Source organism: Gymnoscopelus microlampas (genome assembly GCF_963454915.1).
Source record: "Gymnoscopelus microlampas genome assembly, chromosome: 16".
In the NCBI taxonomy this organism is placed as follows: Eukaryota; Metazoa; Chordata; class Actinopteri; order Myctophiformes; family Myctophidae; genus Gymnoscopelus; species Gymnoscopelus microlampas.
Window position 1 is genome coordinate 50,335,886 of NC_139953.1, and position 10,000 is coordinate 50,345,885.

General features: G+C 40.2%; 1 protein-coding gene across 1 annotated transcript in view; it reads right to left on the reverse strand.

Annotated features, from left to right (window-relative positions):
• man1a1 (mannosidase, alpha, class 1A, member 1) overlaps positions 1–10,000 on the reverse strand; it is a gene marked incomplete at its 3' end in the record, with an annotated part of 113,022 nt that overhangs the window by 79,829 nt on the left and 23,193 nt on the right. The gene's annotated exons all lie outside the window — the stretch shown is intronic.

Below are 10,000 nucleotides of genomic sequence, written 5' to 3' on the forward strand. Positions count from 1 at the left end.
GAATGAGCCTAGATTCATATCAATTGTCCATTGTGTGACCTGTCCTGAATGAAATGAATAAAGTGGGCATGAAAGTGAACTGCTGCGCAACGAATACCCAAACTATGAAAACGCCCGCTTGGCGCTCGCCCCAAAACACAGTCGCCACCGGGGAAAATCCGTCGGTATTCGCCTGGTATACCTAAACATTCATAAACATATCAGTAAACTATGCCTAAACCTAACCTTATTCCTAATCTTAACCTCAGTAAAACTATACCTAAACCTAACCTTATTCCTAATCTTGACCTCAGTAAAACTATACCTAATCCTAAACCTATTTCTACCCTTATCCTCAGTAAAACAAATACAAGAATACAAGAACCGCTGGTCCGCCTGAACAATGGGGGCGATGGTGTTTTGGGGCGAGCTGTGCCAGAGCCTTTCCCTGCGCGACACCGTCGTCCAACTTTCACCACTGTATCCATTGCAGACAGACAGTCACTGTGCTTGCATAATATCCACGACCCACACGTGTTCTGGTCCCTTTATCGACAATTGGGTCCGGCTTGGTTCAGATTCTATCAGTGTCACCTCGGAACCTCGGTTCTGTTTATCAACACCCGAGCGAACACCCTACTCAGCACTGATTAGGAGGAGACACAGCTGTGTCTCTCAGCTGTGTTGTGGCGTATCAAAAATAGCAGACATACAAGCTCACAAAGCGGCGCGTTGAGACGTGCTGTGAGCTTGTAGCTCTGATATTAACAACGCACAACACCATCGTACAACGAATAGGCTATTCTATAACTGCAGCGCAGAGCAGAGCAGGCTGTCAGAATTAAACCACACAGTCAGATCATGATATAAACTTTAAATGATTATGATTTTAATGGTTGTAGTCAACTACTTTATGCAAATAATAATATTAATTATAGGCTTAAATGATGAAATAGTCTAATAACAGCATTTTCCCAACCGGCCACGGTGGCCGGTGGTGTTTATAATTACCGGCCAATTAAACATTTTACCGGTCAATGGCCGGTAAATACTGGCTAACGGAATCCCTGAGATATATATATATATATAGTTTTAGAAAAAAAAGCTCGGGTCCTCCCGGGTCTATCTATTTCAAATGGATCCGACCAAGCCCCGAGGGAATTGGAAACGATCCGAACCTGCCCGACGGACAAGTCAATATTTTGTTCGGTTTTCGGTTCAATAAAATGTTCGGTTCTCGGTTCGGGTCTCGGGTATTCGGGTCTACCCGGACCCATGCTACCCTCTAGTGCACGCACGCACACACGCACGCACACACACACACACACACACACACACACACACACAGGCTCAGTGTTTTCAAAGAGTTCTACTCTGGAAGAGGTTTCACTTTATTGTGTTTATTTGACACAGACAATACAGACAACTATGTATCAAGAGCTCAGATCCAATAAAACATATTTTGTTTGTTTTTATAACTTGATCCATTGTTTTTTGTATTGTCCCTATCAAATAAACATAACAAAAAGTATATATATATATATATATATATATATATATATATATGTTTTTAATTCAAATATAAAATGTATTTCCCTATATTCGAGGCATATTCGAATATTAATTTAATCTGAGATGTAGCTGCACTCACACACACACCTCATCAGAGCAGTTGACACCTGCTATTCACATCACAGCCTCTGTGTGTGTGTGTGTGTGTGTGTGTGTGTGTGTGTGTGTGTGTGTGTGTGTGTGTGAGACAGACAGTGTGTGAGTGCGCTACAGAAAGCAACAGGAGTGGATGTTCTTTCAAGCAGATTAGCCTTAATGCCATTATGACAGATACAGTCTCTCTCTCTCTCTCTCTCTCTCTCTCTCTCTCTCTCTCTCTCTCTCTCTCTCTCTCTCTCTCTCTCTCTCTCTCTCTCTCTCTCTCTCTCTCTCTCTCTCTCTCTCTCTCTCTCTCTCTCTCTCTCTCTCTCTCTCTACATAGCTGTCACACACACCCGCCCGCCCGCCCGCACACACACACACACCCTATATACAGTGGGGCAAAAAAAGTATTTAGTCAGCCACCATTGTGAAAGTTCTCCCACTTAAAAGATGAGAGAGGCCTGTAATTTTCATCATAGTTATACATCAACTATGAGAGACAAAATTAAAAAAAAAAATAAGAAAAAAAAATAAGTATTTGGTCAATAACAAAAGTTCATCTCAATACTTTTTATACCCTTTGTTGCAATGACAGAGGTCAAAGGTTTTCTGTAAGTCTTCACAAGGTTACCACACACTGTTGCTGGTATGTTGGCCCATTCCTCCATGCAGATCTCCTCTAGAGCAGTGATGTTTTGGGGCTGCCGCTGGGCAACACAGACTTTCAACTCCCTCCAAGAGATTTTCTATGGGGTTGAGATCTGGAGACTGGCTAGGCCACTCCAGGACCTTGAAATGCTTCTTACGAAGCCACTCCTTCGTTGCCGGGCGGTGTGTTTGGGATCATGGTCATGCTGAAAGACCTAGCCACGTTTCATCTTCAATGCCCTTGCTGATGGAAGGAGGTTTTCACTCAAAATCTCACGATACATGGCCCCATTCATTATTCCCTTTACACGGATCAGTCGTCCTGGTCCCTTTGCAGAAAAACAGCCCCAAAGCATTATGTTTCCACCCCCATGCTTCACAGTAGGTATGGTGTTCTTTGGTTGCAACTCAGCACTCTTTCTCCCTCCAAACACGAGAAGTTGAGTTTCTACCAAAAAGTTCTATTTTGGTTTCATCTGACCATAGACGTTCTCCCAATCCTCTTCTGGATCATCCAAATGCTCTTTAGCAAACCTCAGACGGGCTGACATCTACTGGCTTAAGCAGGGGGACACGTCTGGCACTACAGGATTTGAGTCCCTGGCGGCGTAGTGTGTTACTGATGGTAGCCTTTGTTACTTTGGTCCCAGCTCTCTGCAGGTCATTCACTAAGTCCCCCCGTGTGGTTCTGGGATTTTTGCTCACCGTTCTTAAAAAAAAATTAAAAAAATTGATCCTACGGGGTGAGATCTTGCGTGGAGGAATGGGCCAACATACCAGCAACAGTGCGTGGTAACCTTGTGAAGACTTACAGAAAACGTTTGACCTCTGTCATTGCCAACAAAGGGTATATAACAAAGTATTGAGATGAACTTTTGTTATTGACCAAATACTTATTTTCCTCATAATTTGCAAATAAATTCTTTAAAAATCAGACAATGTGATTTTCTGGATTTTTTCCCCTAATTTTGTCTCTCATAGTTGATGTATAACTATGATGAAAATTACAGGCCTCTCTCATCGTTTTAAGTGGGATAACTTGCAAAATGGTGGCTGACTAAATACTTTTTTGCCCCACTGTAAGGATTAAAAGCAGTGTGTATCTCTTTAAACTCCTATATGCATGAATCTATATGGAAACACAGTTTATTGACCAAATGTTCTGGTTAAAACCAGTAGAATATGAACCACACAATTATTATGATTAGTATTAGTATTATGATTATGATTATTACAGTATTCATGGCTTTTGAGAAGAGGTTCATTATTTACCTCAGGTTATGTTTTGCCTGGAGTTCTGCAGAAGGCATTTAAATAATGTAATTATAATAATAATAATAATATAATAATAATATAATAATATAAATGACTAAAAGGAAAAGGGATTTAAATCTGCAAAAAAAACACATTATAAATCCACTGCCTGATCAATTGATGATGCAATCATGATGTAATTATAATGACTTATTGATAAGATCATAAGATCATATTTTATGTTGTTTTCCTCCTGGAGTTCATGCATGAAATCCATGAAATCCATGAAATCCCTTCATGAAATAAAATAATGGATAAAACTGAATCTATATCCATTCATTATAAAGACAATATGAGTCACTAGAAGCAGAGACGTGTTTAAATCCATTTAGACTGGGAACGATTTTTTTTTTTATTTTCTATGGTGAGAGTGCCGCGCTATGAGCTTGTAGATCTGCTATTTTTGAAAAATCGTGAAACATTTGTGCAAATCTTTGAATATATATATATTTTTTAAAGCGAACTCAAATCTTTGCTTCTGGGGGATTCTACAAATGTCTTCTAAATCCTAACAGTTTTTTTCTTTTAAACGTATGTTTCTATAATAATATATCAGTGATTCTCAATCTTTTTCATGTCAACAATGACCCAGCGTTCATTTAGTCGACTAAAACTATGACCAAAACATGTTGCTGGACATCAAGTAATTGTATGCTTGCTTGGCAGGCGTGTCGCACTACGAAAATAGCAGATCTACAAGCTCACAAAGTGTCGCAGTGCGACGCGTTGTGAGCTTGTAGATCTGCTATTTTTGAAACACAACAAGAATAAATCAGGCATTATGACGCCATCAGCTGTACTTTTAGTCGACTAACATGTTATGTATTAAGTCTCTAAAACTAGACTAAAAGCTTTCAAATGACTCTAAATGACTCAATGTAACTTTTACTGTGAGAAAAGAACACTGCACTACGATCATTATGACATCATTATATGAACATGAATATGAATATTAATACACACTCAGAGAGCACGGTCATGAGAGAGAGAGAGAGAGAGATAGAGAGAGCACAACAGACAGACAGACAGACAGACAGACACAGACTATATATATCACATTTATTTTATAAATACATATGACTAGAGGCTTTCTGCTATGATGCATCACTAAGTGTGTATGTGTGTGTGTGTGTGTGTGTGTGTGTGTGTGTGTGTGTGTGTGTGTGTGTGTGTGTGTGTGTGTGTGTGTGTGTGTGTGTTTTATAGATGTATAAATAATACATCAGATGTTGACAAGCACTCTGTCCGTCAGCTGGTCTAGGGTCAGCTGACCCCCACACACACACACACACACCCTTAACTCTCTCTCTCTTCACTTGGTATAAAACAGTTTGATTCATTTGTAACTAATGTGTTTGAAGCTCCTTGCTGTTCATATGTCTATGAGGTCACCTCAGTACAGATATGAACCTCTCCCTCTCCCTCTCTCTCTCTCTCTCTCTTCTCTCTCTCTCTCTCTCTCTCTCTCTCTCTCTCTCTCTCTCTCTCTCTCTCTCTCTCTCTCTCTCTCTCTCTCTCTCTCTCTCTCTCTCTCTCTCTCTCTCTCTCTCCCTCTCTCTCTCTCTCTCTCTCTCTCTCTCTCTCTCTCTCTCTCTCTCTCTCTCTCTCTCTCTCTCTCTCTCTCTGGGGGTCGATTCCAGTTGAATTATTTAGTTGGTTACTTGGGCTTTCTTACAAACACACACAAACAAACACACACACATTAAAAAAAACACACAAACACACACACACACACACACACACACACACACACACACACACACACACACACACACACACACACACACACACACACACACACACACACACACACACACACACACACCATAACAAACACACAAGCTGAAGGTCTACAGGGTGAAGCTACATTATTTAACATATTTACATATTTACATATTTTTTCATACATATTTCACTATATTTAGTAAATATACTCTAAAAAACTCTAAGTACATATTTCATATATTTATTTATCAAAATATGATAAATAAAACCTCTGAACTATGTGTGGTTTATAGATTGTGGTCCCACTGCTGTATGCACACACACACACACACACACACACACACACACACACACACACACACACACACACACACACGTGGGTAAAAAGTATACTTGACTATATTATTTGACACCTTAGGCCGATGTTTGAAAGGTTTTTAAATGTGTGAGTGTGAGTGTGTGTGTGTGTGTGTGTGTGTGTGTGTGTGTGTGTGTGTGTGTGTGTGTGTGTGTGTGTGTGTCAAGGCAGTGAGTCTCTATAGACTACAGCCTACATTCTCATGTGAAACAAAGAGAATGTTAATACACCCCCCCCCCCCCCCACCCCACAAACACTGCTGTGACTGCTAATTATTTCACACAGTGTTCAGAATACTGTGTGTGTGTGTGTGTGTGTGTGTGTGTGTGTGTGTGTGTGTGTGTGTGTGTGTGTGTGTGTGTGTGTGTGTGTGTGTGTGTGTGTGTGTGTGTGTGTGTGTGTGTGTGTGTGTGTGTGTGTGTGTGTGTGTGTGTGTGAGCACACAGAATGCTTCAGATGAATCACATCGTCACAATAACACGTCTTGGAGCAGATTTCAGTTTGAATAAAGCTTTATAAAACATTGTGTTATTATTGAACACACTCACTAACCACGTCTCAATCTGTCACACACCTTTTATAAAATAATTCACACTCAAACGGGTGGATTTATTAACACACTGACTGCCAAGGACCAGGGATGTTAACAATTAATCGATTTTCGATTAACTACCGTAAGAAATGATCCGATTAAATCAAACAATTAACAATTAATTGAACAATTAAAAAAAAAAGAACTGTTCTTTTTTTTTATGTTCAGAACCCAAGATATGATGATTCGAAGATTTTCTGCTCCATTCACTTCTGTTTAACTTCTTACTGAAAAAGCTGTATCTCGGCTCCTAAACACTTTTTTTTTTACAATGTATTTTTGGCCTTGGCACAGGGGTGATAAAGCCAGAAATAAGTTTGGCACTGAATGGGTTAAAAACCAAGACAAAAATACAAGGTGTAAAATTATGTGACGCTGTTTCAAACAGCAATTCAACCAGTAGGTTAATGTACCACCTAAAAAATCACACCCTGTGTGAAGGAAGCGGTGCCTTTGGGGCGGGGCTTAACTCATTTCAGTTTGTGCCTATTGGTGGTCTGAGTCCACTTAACAAATTTATACTTGGTAGGCATGCTGCAAACTGGAATAATGGCTGTTTAAAGCCCAGCCAATGGGCAGACAGAGGGGGTGGGGCTTAAGTAATTACAGTTCGTCCCTATTGGTGGTTTTAGTCCATGTACAAAGTGGTGTACTCCGTAGCATGCTGCGAACTTGAGTTATGGCTGTTTAAAGGCCAGCCAATGGGAAGACAGAGGGGGCGGGGCTTCAGCAATTCATGCTCGTCCCTATTGGTGGTCTAAGTCCACATACCAAATTTGGACTTGGTGGCATGCTGCAAACTGGAGTTATAGCTGTTTAAAATCCCGTGCTCATCCCGTGCTCATACGGGCGGACGGACATAACATAGGCTGGGGGTCCCTGGACCCTCTTTGATAACCAGTGGCACGTGTGGGCCAATGAGAGGAGAGATGGCATAGGCAATCCTCAAGTCTGTGTGTGTGTGTGTGTGTTGTGTTTGTATGTGTTGCTTCTTTGCCGTGCTCATCCCGTGCTACAAACAAACGGACATGACATACGGACGGACATACGGACAGAGTCAAACGTTGAGCGGTTGGCACCGCTAAAAACACACCTGCAGTCGTGTTGTTGGGGCAGAGCAGTGGATCGCAACCTAAAATACCCGCGGTGTTTGCCCAAAACAAAAGACGTGTGATGAGGCACGAGCGGAGAGCATTACCCAGAGGATTTTGCAACATGGTTGCAAAACACATGATGCCGATAAACGTGGTGGATGGCCAGGGGTTTCAGGAGCTATTATTAACCCATTAAGACCTGGAACTGTGTCATGTTTAGACTTGAGCTAAAAAGGCATTATTTACACTTTGGGCTATTCAAAATAGCAGATATACAAGCTCATAGCGCGGCACCAAGTGCCGCGCTATGAGCTTGTAGATCTGCTATTTTGAAAGATCGAGAAAATGTGTGCAAATCTTTGAATATATATATTTTTAAAGCGAACTTTTTAACTCAAATCGTTGCTTCTGGGGGGTCCCTGGAACAAAATATTTTGATGGGGGTCCGCGGCCCAAATACAATATCATTTTGGGGGTCCTTGACATGGAAAAGTTTGAGCACCACTGATATAGAAACATACGTTTTCCAGAAAACTGTGAGAAATACTGAGATTTAGGAGACATGTAGAATCGGCTTCAGGTCTCAATGGGTTAAACGTCATTGAGCCAGGGTACAATATCTCTTCTGGAGGACCATAACAACCCACACAGAAGCACGCTACAGGGTCAAAAAAGCAGAGCCTGAAAACACAGTTAGCCACGACAAAGGTAGCTCTGACAACAGATTGTTGGACGTCATTAACAACAGAAAGCTACATCACAGTCACTTGCCACTACATGGAGAAGGACTGGGAGATGAAGTGGGCGAGTGGTGGAAAAAAAGCCAATGAAGGAAGGTTTCCGAGGTTGGCAAAAGTGTCACGACGATACTTGTGTATCCCTGCCCACTCAGTCCCTTCTGAACGTGTACACTTAGCCTTACTGTAAACAGGCTGCGCTCACGGCTCACTCCTGAGCACGTAGACATGCTGATATTCTTGAATAGAAATGAATAGGTCTATCTATCTATCTATCTATCTATTTCCCCTCGGGGTGAAATAAGGTACCTAGTACCTACCTATCTATCTATGCATAATGAGGAAGAGAGCCTATCAAAACAGTGACGTTTTCACTTGTCAACCTGAGCTTAACATTTTAAGTTGACTGTTCTAGTCCAGGATGTTTCATGTTCACTTTAAGTCAGTCATATGTGTCAAGTTGACTGTCAGGCTTTGTTATTTCACTGTCACTTTTCACAGTTCAAGAGGGATTATAGAAATGCTGCTAATCATTTTGCATAATGTGACAGACGAGACAGTGCACTTTTCATTTAAAGGTAGGGTAAGTGATATTTTTTGGTTAAAACAAAAAGTATTTTGTTAAAAGGTTAAAGCACTATATTGTGATAGTAATCATTGCTATAGAGTGTTTGTTCAGTAACAGGAGCTCCAGCTCTTTAATAAACAGAAAATACATTTTTCGGTAGGTGTCAAAACCTCAGCCAATCAGGAGAAAGTACCAATTTTTAAGCTTAATTTGTATAGTGTTCCAGTTCCAATGTTGTCTGCTCATTTCTTAGTGTCATCACTTCCAATTTCACTTGTTTAATCTGTATCCTGATCGAGTTCTCTATCCTGATTGGATAAAATTGGAAATGAAACTGAAACTGAAACAAAAATGCATTTTCTGTTTAATAAAGAGCTGGAGAGACAAGGAGACTCCTTTTACTGAACAAACACTCTATAGCAATGAGTACTATCACAATATAGAGCTATTTAACACTTATTTTAACCAAAGAAAATCACTTACCCTACCTTTAATGTTCTGTTCCTCATCCAAAGATGCCATTGCCTGTATCTCAAATGGTCAAATACATATTTGATTAATGAATATAATATGCCTTTTGCATTCTGTAGATCAGCAACATGTAGATGTTTATGTTAGACCTTATTGAGGGAAATTAACATTCTCAGATAATTAAAAAAAAGCCGCTTATCAGTTAACCGGTTAATCGGTCGATAAGGTTATCAATTATCAATTCATGAATTGATCGATAATTTGCATCTCTACCAAGGACACAATATTGCATCCAAAAAAAAAAAGATCTTGTTTTTAGTGAGTACACTAGAGGGCGCTCTTCACCAACCTATGACTGGTCTCTCCTCAGAGACATGGTTTGTTTACATCCGGGTTAAAAAAAAGGCATTTTGTCCAAAAGACTCAAAATAAGGTTTGTAATTCATCCTCCACTGCCAGCGGTTTTTGTGAGCTTGTACACGTATTCTTTTATTTTTTTATGGGTTTTTTTGTTTGTTTTTTAAAGTGTTTGAAAACTGTTGAATTATTGTACCTTTTTAAAACAAATCTACTAAGTACATTTACTCAAGTACTGTCTAAAGTCAGGACTATCTATGCCTTATCAAGCATCTATAAATGATAGAACATATTATAGTATATAGTTATTATAAAGTGCTGCTGACACAATAAAGGTCCATTTGGTTCCATGTGCGGCCTCTCACAGTTAAAGGAGAACTCAGTAATGATGATGTCACTGGAGGAAACAGGAGGTGTGTGAATAAGGGGAAAAACACCGTCATATGACAGGAAACAGTGTGTGTGTGTGTGTGTGTGTGTGTGTGTGTGTGTGTGTGTGTGTGT